The sequence below is a fragment of the Protopterus annectens genome, chromosome 3.part0, assembly GCF_019279795.1.
Source record: "Protopterus annectens isolate FY-2018-M chromosome 3.part0, PAN1.0, whole genome shotgun sequence".
Classification (NCBI taxonomy): domain Eukaryota; kingdom Metazoa; phylum Chordata; order Ceratodontiformes; family Protopteridae; genus Protopterus; species Protopterus annectens.
Window position 1 is genome coordinate 1,188,201,611 of NC_056731.1, and position 22,260 is coordinate 1,188,223,870.

The following is a 22,260-nucleotide window of genomic DNA, read 5'->3' on the forward strand; positions in this document are numbered from 1 at the left end:
ACTGAAAAATGCCAATGTCCTTTTTGGAAACATTAATCAACATGACCAAATCACCTAGAGACATATTTTACACTTTCAGGTGGCTAGCCCTCCAACAGTGTACAGTCTGTGATCCGTGCTCTCCTGTCTTGAGGATACTGCACATCACAGTCAACCTCAACAACAATTTATTTGTAGTCTAGGAAAGTAAAGGATACCTTGGAGAGTTGTGTGTATGGAGGCAGAAATCATAGTCCTTACAGTTGCCAGGTGATGACCCTACCTTAGAGGGTAGCCAGTGAAAAGACATCACAGATTGTTGACACACCCATCAATATAAGTAGATGACCAGTGAGATTCCTGGCCTCCTTAAAAGGGTGCACAGCCACTGGGCTCCCCAACTTCTTCCCCCCTTGGGATTGTGGCTCAAGTGCATTTCCCAACTCAGGTTGTTGTTGGCACAAATGGATGCTCTATTTCTTCTCCATCAGGCTGACAAGTTCTTTTGTGCCATGTTGCCCAAGGTGAAGACTCAAGGGGGTGGAAGAAGACTTCTGCATTAAACCCCAAAAACTCTGAAGTTAGGTTAGATGGTAACTAATCTACCAGTACTCAATGAAAAGACAAAATTAGATTTATCAAGAATGATGAATGGCGATTATTTGCCTATTAGCTATGACCTGGCTATTATGAGTGTTATTTCAGCACAACAATTTGCAGCTAGGAATCAATGTCCCTTTGTTCCTTCTCTCACCAGAAGCAAAGCAGTAGCACTGTTCCCATGCTGGTTTCTTGGAAGCAGATCAAAGGCTCTTTGATGAGGAACAGTTTTATCACAGATGTTGCAGGGGTTTGTAGGGGTGGTGTAACCGTCTCCTGGTAGTTGCCCTGTATAGCAAATACAGCAGCTCAGCACAACAGAGATCCAAACTGGAGCAATTGCCCAAAAGTAAAACTGCAAGAGATTTGCAGCAAAACTGCAACCAGACCAATAATGGATGGATACACACATATACATGTGCACATAAGATGCTGTTAAATATATACAGTTGTGTGACTTCCTTATGGACAGCATGAATTTAGTTACACACTGATAATGTTAAACAAGGAACAGGCTATGTTGTTTATATTGAATAGTTGTTATATGTCAAAATAACCACTAATGATGAATATCTATGACTTTACTTGTGCTTTACAAAATATATATCAAAATGGTTTACTATATTGACCAGTGTGGTCAAACATGAAGCATGGATGTCGGGTGGAACAGCTGCTGGCATTAAACATGTTGGTACTGGATAATTTTTCAACTGCTGTCTCTGGCCTTTGTCCTGGCTTTCATTTTGCATTTTAATAACTGCACTAACTTTAATATAGCCATAGCTTATTGATGGTGTTAATGTGGTACCAGGAAGTATGTTTTGAAGTCACTCTGTTCAGTGTCCCATATGTGCATCAAGGCTGCAGAGCTCTAACTGTTATCTATTAAAAATATCAAGTTAATTCATAACTTAGTACTCAGAACCACTGAGTTCAGTGAATTAGAAGTGGAACTCTTAACACTAGCATCAGGAGGGAGAAACACAAAACCACAAAAGGAAATAGTGATAATGAATCTTGTTTCCCCATCATACCATTTTTTGAAATCAGCTTGTACTTCTAGTGACTTTCTATTCAGTCATGGTGCTTGCCTAATAAATAACAGCTTTCCACAGGCCTAAGCTGTAGTAGCAGTACTGAGTATGTTAAGTACATTGTTGGGTATGCTTAGCGATAATAAGGATGAGCGATTACCTTGGACTTGTTTATTACTTCTACTGTCTCCTCATTCTTTCCTTATTCTGCCAAAGAGCAAGGAGGTTGTCTGAACAGCATCCAAGTAGCAATACAAGCCTTTCAGTGCTATGATTGGGCTTGAGATTATAAGAAATCTTGTTCATAGATTAGTACTAAGATTACTGCTATGGGGACTGCTTTAAGCCTAGCCAATTAACCCATGTGAGAATTAAACCCTGCACCTTACGTCTGTAAGGCAAAGACCTTAACCTATAACAACCTCCCACCCTTCCATGATTAAGGCCTCTTTTACTGGCAGCAATCGCACTGCAGTTAAATAATTTCAAATGTCTCATCTTCCTTCCTTGCAATACGTCTCTTTACATTACATGTATCGATGCAATGATGTTAACATGATACTTACTAAACATTATACTTTCTTTGTACCTTTTCTGCAGAATCCTGCTGATATTTTTTTCATAATCGTTTTGTACTCTGCCATCATGTAATTGCACTTGCATCTTCCTGTGTTTGGAGAGATAGTTTGCAGTTTGGATTGCAACATGATGCATCACTTGTTCTTAAGTATTAAGAAAAAACTTTGTTAGCATGTTTAAAGTCACATAAAAAATGAAAAAAGGGCAAATGAGAATGCTGGGCTAGGACAACTGCATCATGCGTGCAGCATCCTTACTGGGTGGATCCTTGTAGTTCTATATTTCAACTATGTGGATGTAAATTTAAGCAGATTTAAATATGAAGGAAGTTGCTTCCCAGCATTGCATAGCAGTGGCCATATTACAGCAGTTAACCAACAGTGTGTTTTCACAGTAGTGGGTCGCAATAAGGATTAAACAGTAACTGTACCGCAGCAAACTAGGTCTGGTTGCATATTAATCAATGGGTCAGCACTGCAGGTTTGGGAACAGTCTATCAACATAATTGCAGCACCTCACTTTGCTCCACTGCATCTTAATGATGCTCAAAGTACTTTTTTATTATTATTGTTTCAGTGAGAAGATGAACAGGAGATCCTTGTTGTAGACATTTAAAAACTAAGGCTAAAGGCTGAGAAATTTGAAACTGATGTGTCACGCCAGTAACATTTTCTTCATTTCATCTCTTATAAAAGTTTTGGCTATTTAGACATAGAATAAAATCAACCAGATTGTAATTCTGAACACCAAAGCCATACTTATTTACTTTGGCAAAGTTGAGCAAAGTAAAGTTCCAGCAGATAAAAATATTTGAAAATATGAATGGAAGGGAACTGCAGTTTTAGGGTGTTTGCTTATGATACTGGCATTGAAGACTTGAGAGCAATTTGAGAAGTCATGAAGAACGGCTGAAGAGAAAACTTAGCATCATTTAGTCCCGGTTGCTCAAGTTTTCCTTCTAGTGTAAGCACATGGGAAAGCCTTATTTTCACAGTCAGTTGGGCATTGCTGTTTCTTCCTTTCTGTGTTGTGTACTTCTTTCTCCACCAGAAGGATGCACATCACAGTCTCATAATGAGACTGAAGTCATTCTTCAAATAATGGCAGCCCCACAGAGAATAACATGAGGATGGATCAGTAATGCTGGGAAATGCAGTCCTTCAGATTAGATATTTAACAAATGTGCATTCTATCTATCCAGAATCTGTCATTGTCATGTTGGTTTCCCAAGCAGTAGTGATAGAACCTAAAGCACTATTCAAATGAAGGAGGCACTTATCTCGGTCAGCAATCCCTTTTGTGCAACACATCTACATCCAATTTCTAGACAGTGTGCCAGTGAGGGTGTATACCGTTTGTGTTTGAGGGTGTATGCCATTTGTGTTTTGATACATTAATTTACTTTACTACCAGTCTTACCATGTGTGGGCATGAGTGTGTAAAGTGCTTAAGGTAAAGTGCTTTATAAATGCATATTTTGCACTTTTGGTTTGCAGGGTTAGGATCTCTATGTGTGGCTATCACCTACTGTACACATCTCTGGTTAGCAGAGAAGTATTTGATCCCTGACAGTCATATCATAACATCATAGTTGTTATCAAAATCTGGTTGGAAAGTCTCTAAGCAATGACAAATTAAGCTTGGCCAATCTATCATGCATTAACCATCAGGGTGTGGTATACAATGGGCCTTGGCTGTGCTTGCCTTTAATGCAATGAAATGACCAAACATGTTTCTTTACTGATGGGGAGGAATACACTGAATGAGCAGTAAAGCAGATGGACTGCTTGCTTTAGGGTGTTATCTAGCGATATGTGTCTGAATGAAGACATAATAAATAGATTGATGGCTACTGGTTACTAACTGTACCAGACTCTCTGGCCATCATACCTGGTCACTGCTGTCACTAATACCAGACTCTCTTCCCATCATACCTGGTCACTGCTATCACTAATACTGATACTGACTGCCAAAAGGTTAGAGTATACTGTAACCGTGAGAGTAAAAACCTTTTGATCTGGAGGAAATACAGAACTATGACCGAATTTTACAAAGCTTTATTCAAGAAAATAAAAACATCATAAGGTATTTGAGTGCTTTCATTTGTTAGGTAGTGTTACATGGTCGGACTTTTTCAGAAATACAGTTCTTAACTTGCAGGTTCATGCATTTAAGACTTTTCTCTAGCTATTGAGGGAGTGTTAGCTCCGCCTTATCTGATGCATTTTAGTAAACGTTTTACATTTAGGCTCCCATTCAAGCCTGGGGTTGTGTCAGCCTGGAGTTTCACCTGCCATCTAAGTTCTCTGACTTCCAGCTGGGGTTGGTATCACCATGGGGGTGGTGACTTTGTCCAGGATTATGAAGAGGAATTTAGTGCAAACTGAGTTGGTATATTTGTGTTTTGCTAGAGCATTTTTATTATCTTGGTTTCTAACGGCTTGGTAGTGTTCCTTGATTTGGTGCTTGGTTTTCCTACTGTTTTGCCTACATAGTAGGCTCCACATTGCTCGTAGACTGCTACGCACACTATGTCTGTAGTGTTGCAGTTGGATGCTTGCTGGAAGGTGAAAATGTGCCTAGGGGATTTTAGGGTAAAGTGTTCCCCTTTGGCTATGTACCGGCAGCAGATGCATTTGCCGCACCTGCACATGGCTGGAGGTCTTAAGAGATAGTGTTCTGTTGTAGCTGAAGGTCAGGGAAGGTCCCAGTGCTTTTTCAGTTTATAGCTGCTTTTAATGATCTCCCAGTTGTTTGTCAGTATAGTTCTGATGGATTCTGAGTCCAGGGAGATTGGCAGGGGCAATCTGGTGCTGTCTTTGGAGGCTGTGTTTCTCTTCATGCCGTGGAATCCGTATCCTAATATTGGAGGGTATCTGAGGAGTCTGTTATCTGAGATCTCCCTCCGGATACTGTTGATCAGTTCCATGGGGTAGTGCTTGTCAATGAATAGCTTGGCTAGGAAGTGACATTCTTGTATGAATGTTTCCTCTTCGCTGACCATGAGGCTTAACCACACAAATTGCACCTTTACTATGTTCTTCATGAAGAAGGGGTGTTGGCTGGTGTAGTCAAGGTAGTTGTTGCAGAACATCTGCTTCCTGTGTATGTTGGAGGAAATTTTTTGAAGATTGGGTCTAGGGCCAGTGTGACATCCAGAAATTGGACTTCATTCCCTTTGCCTGAGAGGGTGAAGTCCAAGAAGTCTATGCTGTGGTTGATTCTGTCTAGAAAGGGGCCAAGTTCCTCAGGGGGTCCTTCCCAGAGGAAAAATATATTGTCTATATAGCGTTTATATAGACTGGTGTACTCAAACCCTACAAGGTTGGTGATGATGTCCAGCACCCACCAGCTAAGGAATAAGTTGACATAAGCTGGTGCCATTTTGGCTCCCATAGCCACCCCTTGGAGTTGTTGGTAGATCTGGCCATTGAAATAGAAGAAATTATTTTCCAGTACTATTTCTAGTAGTGAAATCCATGTTTGGACTTGGTGTAGTGGGGTTTGGGTGTAGCTGGCTAGGTATTTTCCACACTGTCTAGCCCCTGTTGGTGGGGCATACTGAGGTGAGGTGCCACTACATCCAGCTTGACAAGGGTGCAGTGGTTTGCAATTGAGGTAGCTGGTGGATAGCATTTAGGAATTCCCAGGAGTCTTTAAGGTAATACTGGGACACCTGAACTATCGGGTTTAAATAGTAATCCAGAAGCACAGAGATATATTCCATTTTGGTCTTTTTAGATGCCACTGTATGTCTCAGGGGTGGTTTGTTTGGGTCCGACTCTCTGCCCATCATACCTGGTCAGTGCCATCACTAATACCAGACTCTCTGCCCATCATACCTAGTCACTGCTATCACTAATACCAGGTTTCCAGACCATCATACCTGGTCACTGCTATCACTAATACCAGGTTTCCAGCCCATCATACCTGGTAACTGCTATCATTAATACCAGACTCACTGGCCATCATACCTAGTCACTGCTGTCACTAATACCAGGTTTCCAGCCCATCATACCTAGTCACTGCTATCACTAATACCAGGTTTCCAGCCCATCATACCTGGTCACTGCTATCACCAATACCAGGTTTCCAGCCCATCATACCTGATAATTGCTATCATTAATACCAGACTCGCTGGCCATCATACCTGGTCACTGCTGTCACTAATCTTTCTAATGTAGCTTGTCTTGTTTGTTCCACTGGGCAGCAGACATTTTAAAACTTTGATTGGGGTACATGTATGTTAAAGAAAGCAAGTCTAACAGAACCACAGTTGTATTTTCTTTTCCTATTACTATTCCCCTGGCCGTACATAAAACGTGTTCAAAATATATATGTTTAAGGTGATCAATTGAAATTGTTTCTGTCAGTTTAGTACAAAAGATTAAACTAGGGGCTGCTAACATGCTTTAGCCTATAGTCTTGGGTTTGATTCGCCCCATCCCATTTTTCTAACTGTGTGACTCAGAATAAGTCATTTAATTAGAGTACTCTTGGAATGCCCTGTAAAGAAACACTTCTGCGTAGTGTGTTTACCTTTTTCACAAATAAAAATATAAATTAATAGCAGCCTCAGTAAAGTATGTCTGCATCAGAACTACTACTATTATAGTAAACATCTGCAGAGGGATGTGCAAACTTCTTCACAGAGTCTCTGAATTTTTTTCTCCTTTTCTTTGGTTCGTCTTCACTGTTGACAGAAGCCTTAGTTTGCCAAATAATCCATTAAAGTGTCCATTCATTTCCCTTCATATAATCCTCTTCACAACCTCCATAAAAAGTAGATTGAGAGCTGGCCAGTTATAGAATCTAGTAATACCTCATCTGTGACTCTTAAATTATCAGTTAAGGAAACAAGAAAAAAATATATATTATTACCTTTTGTATGAAAACAGAGTTATATCATTATATACTAATATTTACCTCATAAAAAGGGGTTGTGGATGAATGGAAGTGATGCAGTGCCTCTGTTATTTGTGACATGGAAATATGAAAACAAAACACCTGAATTTATTTAATGGAACTTATAATACAAAATGGTGTGTCTCAGAATCATCAGAATTCACAGCTTGTGCAGCCCATTCAAAGTATTTAAGAGCAGAACTATACAGCCCTGTTTGCATAAAGGGAAAAGTGCTGACTATGTCCCAGCTAACCAGAGTTCGATTAATAGCTCAGTCACTTGATGGAGCTGACAGGGCGAGTGGACACACCCATGGTTGAGGGATGGAGGGGAGGGCAGTGGTACACTGCCACAATCCCTTGAAGGATGGCAATGCAAAGTGCAGCCCCTGGGTAGAATGGTACATTCATAAAGTCTCTGACTGCTGGTAACCTTCAACACATACGTGTGGAAACGTGAACTCACATGGACAGAACATGTTGGACCTACCTGATAATGTGGATATCATGTACCAGTACTCAGAGGCATGGTTAAGCCAATAGGAATAGTATCATTGTTGAAGGCATGACTCACAGTCATGGTTGCCTGATTGATGACCCTCTTCTGGACAGATTTTCCTCTGATTCCAGTGAATTTCCTAGAAATGGAAATAAAATGAGCCATGGCCAATTGGAGCATTTATCTGTGATGCCATTGTCTGAAACTCATATTCACATCTCTTGACCAAATGCCATTTTAAATGGGAGAAGGTTGAATGTCTTCTCATGTCAAACCATTCTACGCATCAAGAGACACTAACATAAGGCAAAAGTGCTATTGATTAGTGCTTTTCTTTTCTGTTGTATCAGTGACCCTACAGAATAAAAAGTTGTTTTAATTTAAGATGACAGATATATCATAATGCAGTTTTCTTTTCTGCATTCTTTTAGTTTAATGAAAAATGCATAATTGTCACCTGCCCTTCATATCTCTAGGTTGGTCAGGGATATGGAGTCTAAATGGATCCTGTTTTAAGACTTCAAGTAACTGAAGCAGTGACAGGGACAGTGGCTAAAAGATACTCAGTGTTTGTCACTGCACTAAGAAATGACCTTGTGGTGGTCAACAGCAGTGCAGGAAACTGGCGTATCATAATAAGAGTTGCAAGAGTCAGTGGAACAAAGGCCCAGAGTTAAGTGGAGCTTGCTCGGCCAAGAATAATGGGAAAAAATGACTTTTAGATGTCCTCAAAAAATTCTGGCAAACCATTGGGCTACTCTCTGCAAAGACAGAGGCATACTTACCTTGACTGAGAATGTAGTCTGGAAGTTGAAAACTATTTCAGGCATTGTCAGATTCTATGAACATTCCCTTCTCTGAGAAGACAATACCAAATTCACTGATGGAATCTGATCAATTTCTTTTGATGAGGTTTTTGTAATGATTAAATAGTTCTGCTATGGCAAGGATGTAGGAGTGGATAAGATCTGGATGGAAATGTTAAAGGCATGGCACATAGATGGGGTGCTATGGTAAACATGCTTTTTCAAAGTCATATTGAAGGTGGGACCACTACCTCTGAATGGGCAAGCTTGGTGATGATTCCAATTTTCTGAAAGGGGTGTCCGAGCATTGTTCCAGTTATAGAGAAGGTATGCTTCTCATCCTCACTGGAGAGGAACTACACCAGAGAGCTGGAAAGGAGACTTTGCTCTGTAGTCAACTTGCTACTTCTAGAGGAACAATACAGATTCCCTCCTGTCTCTGAAATAACAAATTGACTCATTTTCCTTACACAGACATTGTAGGGCTCATTGAAGGATGCCATCACTGTCTATGTGTGTTTTGTGGACCCAGGGAAGGCATATGAGTCTGTACTCTGGAAAGTCTTATAGAAGTTGTTACAAAGAGTCTGAGCTTCCAGGCTGCTGCTGAATTTCATATGCTTCTTTATTTGAGGAACAAGAGGAGGTCTGCATTCTCAGCATTGAGTCAGATATGTTCAAGATGGGCACATGACTTCAACAAGGGTATGCAATTTTTTCCTAGTTTGTTCTTTATATTAATGGATAGGATATTGGGGAACATATCAGATCTGAGAATTATCCATTTTGGAGAAATGAGTGGATTTCTTGCAGCAAGTAAAGTGGAGTACTTGAAGCCTCTTGTGGTCTTGCTCAGGAGTGAGACCGGAAATGAAGAGGCCGCCTAGGTTACAGGTGCAGGTGGCAATGCATCAGACTATAGTAGTGAGGTATGAATGGCATCACATGATGAAGCTCCCTATTCACCATCATCATTACCCTAAAATCTGGAATAGATTCAAATGGCCAGTAAGTAACATCAGCTTATGTCATGAGACCTGGTGTCAGAGCTGCTTTATTGTAACTTAAAAGCAGTAGGAAAATATATGTTCACGATCACAACTCTATAGGTGTGTATGTTAAGTACAATATGTATCCAGAATTAATAACACACACAACAAATCTGAAACAATGTTAAATATAGAAAATATTTGAAACAAGGCAATGCTGACTGGGGTAAATGCCTTGCCTCAGAATTCACAGCTTGTCAAAAATACAATTTTTGTTTTCTTTTAATACCAGAAATTCTTCTGATGATCTTGTATTAGAAGCTAGCAATGGAAGAAAATGTTAAGAAACAGAAGCATAGCTCTTAACCTCATAGACCAAAAAATCTGAACAGAGCCATAAATAATGGGGGGACAAAGGCCCAAAAATTCGGCCATTTTTTAAATATTGTTCTTATAAACTTAGAAAGTTAACAGAATAACAGGTTTTACATTAGCATGAATTTTATGACTGGTATGAAGTCTGAAATGCAAATGTCTGTCATTATTTTCTGATTTCAGCCCTTGATTTTACCACTTATTTGCCACAAAACTATAATTTTATGACAAACAGACCAAAAATATGAGGCAAAAATCTGGACATTCTGCAAAAATCTGTACAGTTAAGAGATATGCAGAAGGCATGCATAATTTGTTAATCTTGGTTTATTTTATCTATAAAAATTGCAACCTAAATACAACTTTAATAACAAAGGAAATAAAAGTTAAAGCATTAGTTTCATATGTCATCATCAGAATGGGAACCAAAACATGATTCCTAACACAATTAAATACATCATTGCATGTTATGATTTCTAAACAATAAATGTTGCATCTATTGCTCATAAACATTCAGGTTATTTCATTTTCAGTGGGAATCTATTAAGAGGGCAATGCAAATAAGAACTAGTCATAACTGAATAGACTTACAGCACAACAAAAAACTTTCAGCGTCCTGTGCAAACAGAAACTAACAAGAACATTATCCACAATGGCATGTTTATCTAAAGTATTATTTCCATCCCTGTTTTTCATGGCATATAAATATGCATCAGTGCCTACTCTACTGTGGCTTTTCATCTTGCCCATATTTAAATATTCATCAGTACAGCACAGCATATGCCAGTACTTGCATGCTGAAGCTTACATTTACAACTGAAATAACAGCAGTAGTTGCAATTACTTTTAAACCACGGAACTTCATTTATATCATTAGTACTTTAATTTCTTTTTTGAAAAAAATATTTTCTCTCATTAAAATGAGATATAATATTGAATATTCTGTTCAAATGATTTTGAGTCCCTCGATATGCTAGCATTCCCTGAAAACTTACATAATTTTGTACCTATCAGCAGTGCTTTATTGTAAATACGACATGTGACTAAGTATTATTTAATGTTCTATGAACATTGTTTTTAGTCTGTTTCAAAATACCAGTGCCCTCATCTTTTGTCAGGCAAATTGCCAATGACTGCTGATAGCATTTTTAGCAGTTTCACAAAAATATTGATCCAATGACATATTAAAGGAGACCAGTAAAATGTCTCACGGGAGCACAGTGATGAAGGACAGTTGTCATAATGGGAGTTATTTTAATAGTCTCTAGACTAGTCTGTGTTTATAAAACCTGAGGTGATGTGTATATATACTGCTGTTACTTACCTTATAATGTTTTACCCCCAATTAGCAAGCACTAATATACCCTGACACTTGATTGCCCAGCAGGGTAAGGCTCATTATTCACCCCTCACCAACCAAGAGACTAAGCAGCTCACCCTACTATTTAAGCATGACCAAAGGGCAATTTCAGGTATACTCTCCAGTCCAACTGGTGAACCTGGGTATCCTGAGGCAATGTTACAACTGCCTCATGTACACAACAAACAGCAACAAGAACCAAGAAAAATCCAAATGTCCACAAGCGACAGAAACCAGGAACAGTGATGTTAAAACGTCAAATCTTTATTTCACCACCACGAAACAAAATCCACAATAAAATCAAGCACTTTCGCTCGGTTAATACCTCATGTACACATGATAATGCCTCATGTACACAAATAACCCTCTCCTCCTACCACAAAACATTAACATATGCGAGAGATGCAATTATATAGCTAAACTGGAGGCTAAGCTCTCTCCACCCAAGACTAGAACAGGCAGTCCTGAGGAGAAGGTTAACACTTGCACCACACCTCCAGCCTTACATAGACATACTAAACCAGCACTGGCAAAAATTGCACATAAATACACAAAATGATACTCAGAGGCTCTAAATAAAAACCTGCAAAAGCATCACAGACCTCCAAAGCAGACACCCAAAAAACCTGAACTTCCCGTCACAAACCAGACAACACATAAAACACAAAATCAGTGTGCTGCACAATCACAGCCCTTAATGCGAAATAACATACCTAACACACTAGTAATAGGTGACTCTATAGTCAAGCACACTGATGTCCCACTCACCAGGCTGGACAAGGAGAAGGTTACTGTTAGCTGCCTGGCGGGATCCGGAATCTGTCACATAACACAAGCACTCAGGTCACTCCAGAACAAGTACAAATATGACTCTATCATTGTTCATGTTGGTGTGAATGACCTGAAACATACCTCCCTGGACTACATGAAAAGAGACATGGAAGAGCTCTCTAATCATGCAGCCTAGGCGGGTATGAAACTGACCCTGAGTAGCATCCTGCCCTCACCAAGAATGATACCGCAGTATAAAGAAAAAAATTATCAATTTCAACAATTGGCTAAGCTTCTGGTATCATTCAAAGGGGATCCAGTGTCTGTCAGCCTGGGACGACATGCTCGACAAGCCTCATTGCTTCGCAAGAGATGGCTTGCACCTGTCACCCCTAGGCTTTTGAATACTCTTGCTGCCCCCATAGTGCCTTTTTTAGGCAAGGCTCAAAAGTCAAACCCACCTCCGTAAACAGCACAAATAAAAAATAAATGAGGGTTATGCTACTCAACTCCAGGAGTTTAAATCTCAAAATGCACATGCTCAAAGCACTCCTCAGTATGGAGAATGTCGACATCTGTGCAGTAACTGAAACCTGGTTCAAGGCTCCACACAGCACCCCTGCACTACCAGGCTACAACTGATACCACACATTTCGGCCACAGAACATGGACTGAAACACAAAAGGAGGGGGTGTATCCATATTCATCAAGGATACCTACACCTCCAAGTTAGTGGCGCAGCATGATACCTCAGAGATCATCCATGTGCAACTAACATCAGGCAAATCTGCAATGCAAATTGTGGCCTGCTACAGATCACCCTCCATGACCCAGGACCACCACTCTGCCTTTCTGGAGACACTGGAAAACATGAAGGCCCTACTGAACACCCTGATATTGGGCAATTTCAATTACCCTACCATTAACTGGGAAAACTACTCAAGTACAAACTCCCAGGTCCAGCGCTTCCTGGAATTTATCAACTCAAATGCCCTGGATCAGCTGATAAACTCCCCTACCAGAGGTGAATACATATTGGACCTGGTCATCTCCAACATAGGCGACAGACGTTCCACACCGGAGGTCAACCCGTCACTGGTTAGATCAGACCATAAACTAATCACTCTGGATGTCCACACCACACCACCACCTCCAACCAAGGAAACCACAGTGAAAAACTTTTCTATAGCAAACTTCACCTTACTTAAGACAGAGGTGGTAAGTTTTACAGCCCCCACGCTAAAGGATAACAGTGTCCAAGATGCAGAAACCTTTACAAATGCACTCTATGAGCACCTACAAGGATGCATGGATTATGCCATCCCTAGCAAAACCAAGACTCACTCCCCTAAGATAAGGAAACCAGTCTAGTGGACCCCTGCCAGGCTATACAATAGAAGGAGGAAACTAGTTCAGAAAAAAATCAAATTCCAAGAAGGAAAGACATCCCTGATCAATATCAGTAAGAAACTAAGGTCCCTCATAAAATCTTCCAAGGCTAACTTCGAAAGAAAAATAGCCAAGAATTTGAAAGATAACCACAAAGCCTTCTTTAGCTATGTCAAGAATCTAAGAGGCAACTTGCAGATATGCTCTGAGCTAGTGCAAAATAGCACAAAATATACTGAACCCACTGATATTGCCAACATCCTGGCAGATAGATTCAGTGCAAACTTCACCCCCCTCTCACCCCCAAAAGGGCCCACAACAATACCGGAAAAGTGTAGTGTCCCGGAAATCACAGGTGAAAACAGCCCTTTCAAAAGTCAAAAGCATAGCGTCAATGAGGCCAGATGGTGTCCCAAGCTGCATCTTGCATGAACTACAGAACGAACTAACCCCCCACCTAAACACATTGTTTAACCACAGCCTCTCAGCAGACTATGTGCCCATAGAATGGCACACAGCAATGGTTATTCCACTCCACAAAGGAGGGGCCACAACTGACCCTGGTAACTATCGCCCCATAAGCCTGACTAGCCTTGTCTGCAAGGCTATGGAGCGCATCAACATGGAATTCATTAACAAAGACATTGGGAACCTCCAAACACTTGACCCGACTCAGTTTGACTTTGTTAAGGGCAGATCATACCTACTAAGCCTGGATGAATTCTTCGAGACAGTTACCAAGGCCATAGATAAGGGGAAGGTAGTTCACACAGCCTACCTTGACCTCGCCAAGGCTTTTGACACCATTCTCCACTTGGGAATTATAGAAAAACTCCCCAGCCTGAACATAAACCCCTACATCATGAGATGGGTTGCCAACTGACTTACAGACAGAACTCACACGGTAAGAATAGCGGGCTCCAGGTCCGACTCTAAACCAGTCACAAGTGCTGTCCCACAAGGCTTGGTCCTGGGACCCCTACAGTTCAGCATACACTTCTCAGAAGTACAGGAAAACACAGGAGGACTATGGCTAACCAAGTTCGCTGATGACTGCAAACTGGGAGCCATAATTGACTCTCTGGCTGACACGGACATTCTCCAAAAGGGTCTTACTGAGACAGACACCTGGTGTTAAAGTCATGGTCTCAAGCTAAATGCCAAAAAATGCATAGTCATCCCGTTTGGGAAAAACAAAACACCCATGAATTACCACATAGGTGGCAGCCCCCTTAATACAGAAGAGGTAAAAAGAGATCTGGGGACCCAGGTAGATAGTAATCTCTCCTTTGACAATCATATTGCCAAAGTAGTTAGGAAATCCTTCTATGTAACCCATCTAATTACTAAAGGGTTTGCATCTAGAAATAAAGAGGTTATAGTGCCCCTCTACTCGTCACTCATCAGACCCATCATAGAGTACAATGCCCCATATGGGATGTACCCCACAAGACACTTCCAACAGCTGGAAAGACCACAAAAGTACCTCACCAAGAGGATTACTGGCTTCAAACATATGTTCTATGCAGCCCAATTGGAAAAACTCCAGCTGTACTCAGTCGCATATCGCTTACTCAGAGGTGATCTCTGCCTGACTTACAAAGCCATGTCCAACTCAGAATTGATGGACATGCTCCACCTAATGAAATCCAAGTCACTGTGAGCCACTCGCTCTAGTGAGCTAAACCTCACCACAACAATAAATAGAACATGCTGGAGGGATAGATTCCTGTCACAGAGACTCCCCATGCTTTGGAACAAAATTCCTGACTACATTAGGTAGAGCCCCTCACTAACACTCTTCAAGAGAAACCTTGACGAGTGGATGGGTAACAGAAAATACACCCCTGGGATCACTTCATTGGCTCTTCTTGACAGAGGCTCAGCTAATTAATCAATAGGGTGGAGTAAGCTGACACACTCTGGTTAGGCTTATAAATGCCCTATGAACCTACGAATATGTGCATGTGTATGGAGTGGAACAACTGCTACACACACTGTCATGTCATTTATGTCATCTATGACAACCAGTGCTAAACAAAACATACTTTGTTATTACCAGGTAGTTAGCGTAAGTAAAGTTTTGATTTCTGCATTATTGTATACTGTGTAACTAGGAAAAATGTCTTAATGCCCTAAACACACTCACACATACATCTGGGGAAAAGCACTGCACAGTTATAACACTGGTTATATAATGTCAGTAATAGCTAAGTAAATTGCATAGCACAACATTATTCTAAGCCTTTTCCCTATCAACAACTGTCTTAGTAAAAGTATCATATCCTATAATGGTGTAATTTTGCATTCTAGCAGTGAGAAGTAAAACTGTACCAGACTATAAGAATTACATGTCTTTATAATCTTTTTTGATTATTTGAATCATTGTATCACCTTAAGACATTGGTATATGGATATTTCAGATTTGCTGCAATACCCTTGAACATACTAGACATACCATAATATTTCAGCATCTGTTCAGTATGGGTGGACATACTTGGCCAATGTATGTATCTGCCTCACATCTACAAGGGATTCATGCAGTTTCAAAATTGCCTGATTTCTCATCTAAGAAGAAACAATGACCATGTCACCTTTAAGCACAAGTCCTTAAATGCACAGCAGTTGTTCTTAGGATATAAAATAGGACCTGATTAATGTATAAAGTGTTTAACACTATCTGGAAAATTTGTCATAATGATGACTTAATAGTTGTCTCTTTAGGTCAAAACTGGTAGCAGCTTTCAACTCCAGTAGTTTTGTAGCAGTTATTGGTAATTAAGTCACAATCCACATCACTTAAAAGTCCTCCTCCAGCAAATCTGTCTTATTTGCAGTTTTGTTTAGGGAATCTGCAACATGCATAGTCAATCTGGTGTTTTGTGTAAGGATTTCTTAAAAATGTTTTGTAATGTCTTACAATTTGACTCCATCTTAATGAGTTTCCCACGTATATCACTATGAACCATTTGATTTCCAAACACATTTATAAGCATTTCTTGTTCTGCCTAAGCCTAATGTGTCTGTGTATCTTTTAATAGGCAAGATATATAGGCAACTGGTCTGAACTGCTGCAGCAGGGCTATTCTCCGTCCTTGCAGGTTGACATCAGCTTGTAGTGTGGTCAGTAGAGGTATAGCACAATGCTTCAGCACTGGGCATAGACATGAATAGGGGCGGCTTGTGCTATAGGACTGCAGGACTGCAGCCCCCCACCTAGAAAAAACAAAAGAAAAAACTGTGAAACAAGAAAAAAAAAAATCACGCGTCCCGACTCCTCCGCGGACACATTGGGAACTCAGACTGCCTTTGTCATCAGTCCGGATTCAGAAGAAGAGATACCCAGGAATCTATGCAGTGATGACCACACAGAACAGAGGAGCTCCAGACTACGTCAGCTGCAGGCAGAGCCAATGAGGATTGAGAGGTGAGCTCTTGCAGGGATTTCACTGCTGCGCAGGCTTCGTTCATGACTTGGATTATACTGCTGGAGAGTGTGTGTGTGTGTGTGTGTGTGTGTGTGTGTGTGTGTGTGTGTGTGTGTGTGTGTGTGTGTGTGTGTGTGTGTGTGTGTGTAATGCCCCAGTTGCTATATACTGGTGGCTAGAGAGAACACATGGTGGTGGGTAGAGCTATTCAGGCTTAAACCCTGTACCTTGGATACAGGTGGCAAGGACCTGAATCACTACCCACCACCATTTGTAAAAAAAAAAAAAAATGCAGATTTTTGCCTCATATTTGTTCTGTTCCTCATAAAAATCTGTGGTTTCTGTATCTTAATTTTTCATTGCAAAGTCTGTAGTACAGTGGTGCACTGGTAGCATTGCTGCCTGACAGCTACAGGTTCTCTTGTTTGATTCTTGGCTGGGGTGCCTTCTGTGTGGAGTCTGCTTGTCCTCCCATCTTACAAAGATGTTTCTCCCTGCTCTGCCAAAAATTGTCTTTTGTTCCAAGTCAGACTAGTTTCCTGGTTAAATGTTTAAAAATAACAGGCATTTGAATCTCAGACTTCATATCCTTCAGAAAGTACATGGTAACACAAAACCTTTTATTCTAGCAGTTGTCTAAGTTTATAACATGGATATGTGAAATTTGTCCCTATTTTTGGGACTGTATTCCCCCATTATTGGCTTTGTCCAGGTATTTTGTGCTAAGGTTGAGAGCTATCTATGGTGAGAACTGAATTCACTGAATGTTTGGGGGCTGTATTTTCCCCATTAATGGCTTTGTCCACATGTTTTTTGCTAAGAGGTTGAGAGCTATGGTGAGAACTGAATTCACTGAATATGTTTGGGGGCTGTATTCCCTCATTATTGGCTTTGTTCAGGTGTTTTGTGCTAAGAGGTTGACAGCTATGGTGAGAACTGAATTCACTAAATGGTAGCCATTTAAGTTTGTCTTCCTGTCTTTCACAAAACAGCTGATTTGGCATAGTGGTATGTTTCTCTGACTGTTTTGCACAGGGTCCCCTAGGTTAAAGACGTGGCAGTGAAATGTATGGTGGTGACACAGCATTTTATTCTAGCAACTTTCCAACATTATACAATGTTTAAAATGTGTCCCTGGCTTTTGGGCTTTTGCCCCCCCCCCCAATAAATTTTGGCTTTTTCCAGATTTCTTGTGCTGCAAAGTTCAGAGATACAACTGCGTGTTGAGTAGATTTTACAAGGAGCTGAGAGCTGCAGGGGAACAAAACTTTAGTGCTGCTTATTCTGGGTCTGCTTGCATTGTTAATAGCACAACAGGTAGTGTACTTGCTTTTGATGCAGAAGGCTGTGGGTTCTACTCCCACAGTAGATAAATGCATTGCTGATAGTGTACTGTGTTGTAAAGGGGGTGGATGCTGCATTCTTTTTTGGCGAAGATACCTAGAGTAGTAACTATGAACCTGTTATCAGTTTGCCATATATTCCCTATTGCGATATTACTAGCTTATCATTTTTTTTAATGCATGCAACATAGGCAATTTATTCCTCAAGGGCAAAAGGCACTTTATTTGTAGATTAATAAACAATGACATATAAAGTTGTTTGCTAGCAGCAACCTCTTCATTGTTACAGATTTCTTTAATGTGGAATTATTTAGATGATTTTTACTACTTCAGAGATTGTGCATATTTACTGATACTGGTTCACTGTAGAAGGTTGAGTAGACTTTTATGATGGAAATGTTCTGAATTGGGCAGTTTTGTCATTGGGGTATGCATTTTATTTCATTGTTTACTGGAAAATGTTCAAAATAATAAATTTAAAATGCCCTCTAACAACTGTACTGCATTGTACAAGGAATACAATTTAATACAATCGGGAAGGTGTATCAGAGAGCATGTGTATGTTTCGTTTTCAAGGGGCCTATGATTTGAAAACAGCACAAAGTTAATCTTTATCTGCCACTGGCAAAATGTATTTTCTTTGAATGTGGGTTTCAATGCTTTCAATGCATGTGAGTTTCAAGGGCAGAGCAGTTTTAATGCTGTCTGTTTTCATTGTGAGACTGCATTGCTTTGTTTAGCAGATATCTATTGGGGTTTGTGCTGTAAAAATGCAAAATAAAACTTCCAAATGAAATCTAAATCATTGCAGAAGTAAAGCAGTATGCACATTACAGTGTTTATGGTAAATGGGGCAAAATAACCAAGGAATGGGACATTGGAATGGCTGCAGGGGGGAGGCTCCATTCGACCATGATTTTGAGAGGGGAAGGGCAGCAAACACAGACAGCCCCGGTTGAACTATACCTCTCAGCTGTCCATATTTTTGCAGAATGAATAGATATTTGCTTCTTATTTTTGGTTTGTTCCTCATAAAATGTGTGGTTTTCTGGCAAATCATTTAGGAATGAAGTCACTAAATGACAGACATTGAGTTTCAGACGTCATAACCTTCAGAAAAATGCATGCTAAAGCAAGACCTGTTATTCTATCAATTGTCTTAAGTTTATACAAGAGCAATTTTTAGTACTGTTTGTATGTTCCCCCAATATATTTGGCCTTGTCCAGATTTCCTGCATTAGCAGGTTGAGAGGTACGTGCAAATAAATTGCTTTATAGAATTAGGCATATCCAAACCTCTCAACTGTCCCCGATTTTGGCTCAAAATGTTGCTCTTCCCCTAATAATCCCTCTGCAAAATGGCAATTTTGGAAGAAAACATGGAGGGTTTACAATTAATAAATAACTGTAATAATCAGTTATAGATTACTTTTAGTTCAGAAATGCATGTAGATTATTTTATTTTGTCAGCTGCTCAAGTTAGCAGTACTAATAATAAAAAGTGTCCCTTCTTTGACAGGTTCCCAGCTGTATTGTGTGGCTATTTTATATTTTTGCATCACATTTTAAGATGCTGTCTGGTTCGATTCTCAGCTAGAGCGTCTTCTGCGTGGAGACATGCGTGAATGGGCATACCTTCATTGAAGGTTGTGCGTCAGGGCTGGTAACTCGGCACTTAAAAATCAACTACCAATCATTAGTGGACTGGAGTTCCACTGTGCCGACCCCTAACTGGGAAAAGCCGAAAGACACAACAATTTTTGGTCCATTTTTCATAAAATTGTGTTTTTTTGGCAAATTAGTGGCAAATCATTAAAGACTGATGTTAGAAAATAATGACAGACATTTCAGTTTCAGATTTCATACCCTCCAGAAAATTCATACTAAAGCAAGACCTACTATTCTATTATCTTTCTAAGTTTATAAGAGCAATATTTAAAAATTGTTCTTATTTTTGGGCCTTTGTCCCACTTCTGTGTATGGTTTTGTCCAGATTTCTTGCTCTGAGGTTGAGAGATATGACAAATGTGTCAGGGCCATCGCAGTCAGCCAGAGACATTTCAAAATGTGACAAACTTGTTGCACCCCACTCCCCCATGTAGTGACTCTGGATGTGTCCAAGCAAGGCAAGGAGCAGTTATGCAGTGTAAATGTGCAGACTATCCCCCCCCCCCCATCCAAGGTAAACACAAGTACTACAGTGGCTTTTAATTTGTCATTGATTTTGCAGAATGGTCTGGTTTCTGTCATATTTTTATACTGTTTATTTATGCTTATTATTATTCAGAAAGTGCCTTTTGCTCTGTGTTTAAGTAGCAGTGCTTTAATGACCATCAGGTAAGCTTGTCTGATATTGTAAGATGCAAGTAAGCTTTAATAAGCATACTGTTAAAGAATTGCCAACATTGAAAGCCTTTTCATTGTTGCCATGCAGAGAATACTTACATAACTAGATAACATATAAGCCTTGGGTATTGAAATGCATATGACAGTATTTGTAATAAAGGACAGGATTACATTATGCTAAGCTCATTACAGGCTTTACCTGCAAACTAAACAGAATGCCAATCTATCATGTGTGGTCCATATCCTGTGCAGTAATCTTTTAAGCAATATATGTTGAGTTTGTTTCTTGTTTGCTTTTCATTTTTTACTTTGATAACGTTTTCACCATGAAACAAGTAGATAGTTGTTGTCAGGCAACAGGTCTTTTTTGGATAAGAAACATTTTTACAAGTGGGGGTATCACAGAGATTGCTACTTTCAGCATGTTACTTGGTACTTTAATAAAGCTGAATATAAATTATAATTAGAACTGGAGTGCAAGGAGAAGTGATTTGAGTTAAGTGCTGCTTGTTTTTCTTATACTTGATTTTGACTGGCATTCCAGTAATGTATTTAAAAACGTAAATCCACCAGTACGGTACAGAACGGCACAACGACTCCTCAGCTTGAACAGGTCACAATTTATTGACAAAGCCCAATAAAATCCAATAAGAATCACAAACTGAGAACAAAATGAGGTCTGGATGTTACAGTTAAGCGCTTTCATCTGACCAAATGCAGACTTCTTCAGAACTGCCATCTTTGTTACAATGTCAGTCAGTTTTTTGGCACCAAAACAGTGTGTATAAAGACTGACATTGTAACAAATATGGCAGTTCTGAAGAAGTCTGCATTTGGTCAGATGAAAGCGCTTAACTGTAACATCGAGACCTCATTTTGTTCTCAATTTGTGATTCTTATTGGATTTTATTGGGCTTTGTCAATAAATTGTGACCTGTTCAAGCTGAGGAGTCGTTGTGCCATCCTGTACCGTACTGTTGGATTTACATTGTTGCTGCATTGAGTATTTTATTCACTGGTGGTTGTTGAATGTATTTAAAAAGTAATTTATTTTTTCATGCCTCACATCCTTTTTGTTTCCATCTAGATATTAATTAAGCTGCCATGCAGCCAATGGATTGAAATATTTTTTTTCTTCTACACTTCATTTTGTCTTGATTGGACTCTCATAATGATGGTTTGGCACCCAGGGCAGCGCATTTAATTAAAGTTACAGTTTTTGTGGTTTTGAGCATAGCTCCTCCCCTTTCTAGTTGGCCACACCCATTCCCATTGACCCCACCCATTCAGCTGCCTCCTGCAGCCCCCCCTTTGATTTGAAGTCACCAGCTGCCACTGGAAGTGAATAATATTTAAGTAAATCAAATACTCTTTACCTTCTTCTTTTGGCTTTTCCCAGTTAGGGGTCACCACAGCAGATCACCTGTCCACTCATGACTGGCAGTGGAGTTTTACAGTGTTGAGTTGCCAGCCCAGCACCCAGCCTTTGACAGAAGGTACACACATACACACACTCACACCTAGGGCCAATTTAGAGTGTCCAATCCACCTACAGCATGTCTTTGGGATGTGGGAGGAAACCGGAGCAACTGGATGAAACCCACGCAACCACAGGGAGGACATGCAGACTCTGCACAGAAGGCACCCCAGCCGAGAATCAAACCAAAGAACCTCTTGCTGTGAGAAAGCAATGCTAACCGCTGCACCACGGTGGCCGCCCAAATCAAATACTCTTTACCAGATCACTACATTCTATCATGTTTATTATGGTATACTGAAATATCTCTGCTACTGACAAAATCCCAAAAGGTTGTCTCAGGAATCTATAGACCACCCCCCTCCCCAAGGGAAAATTGA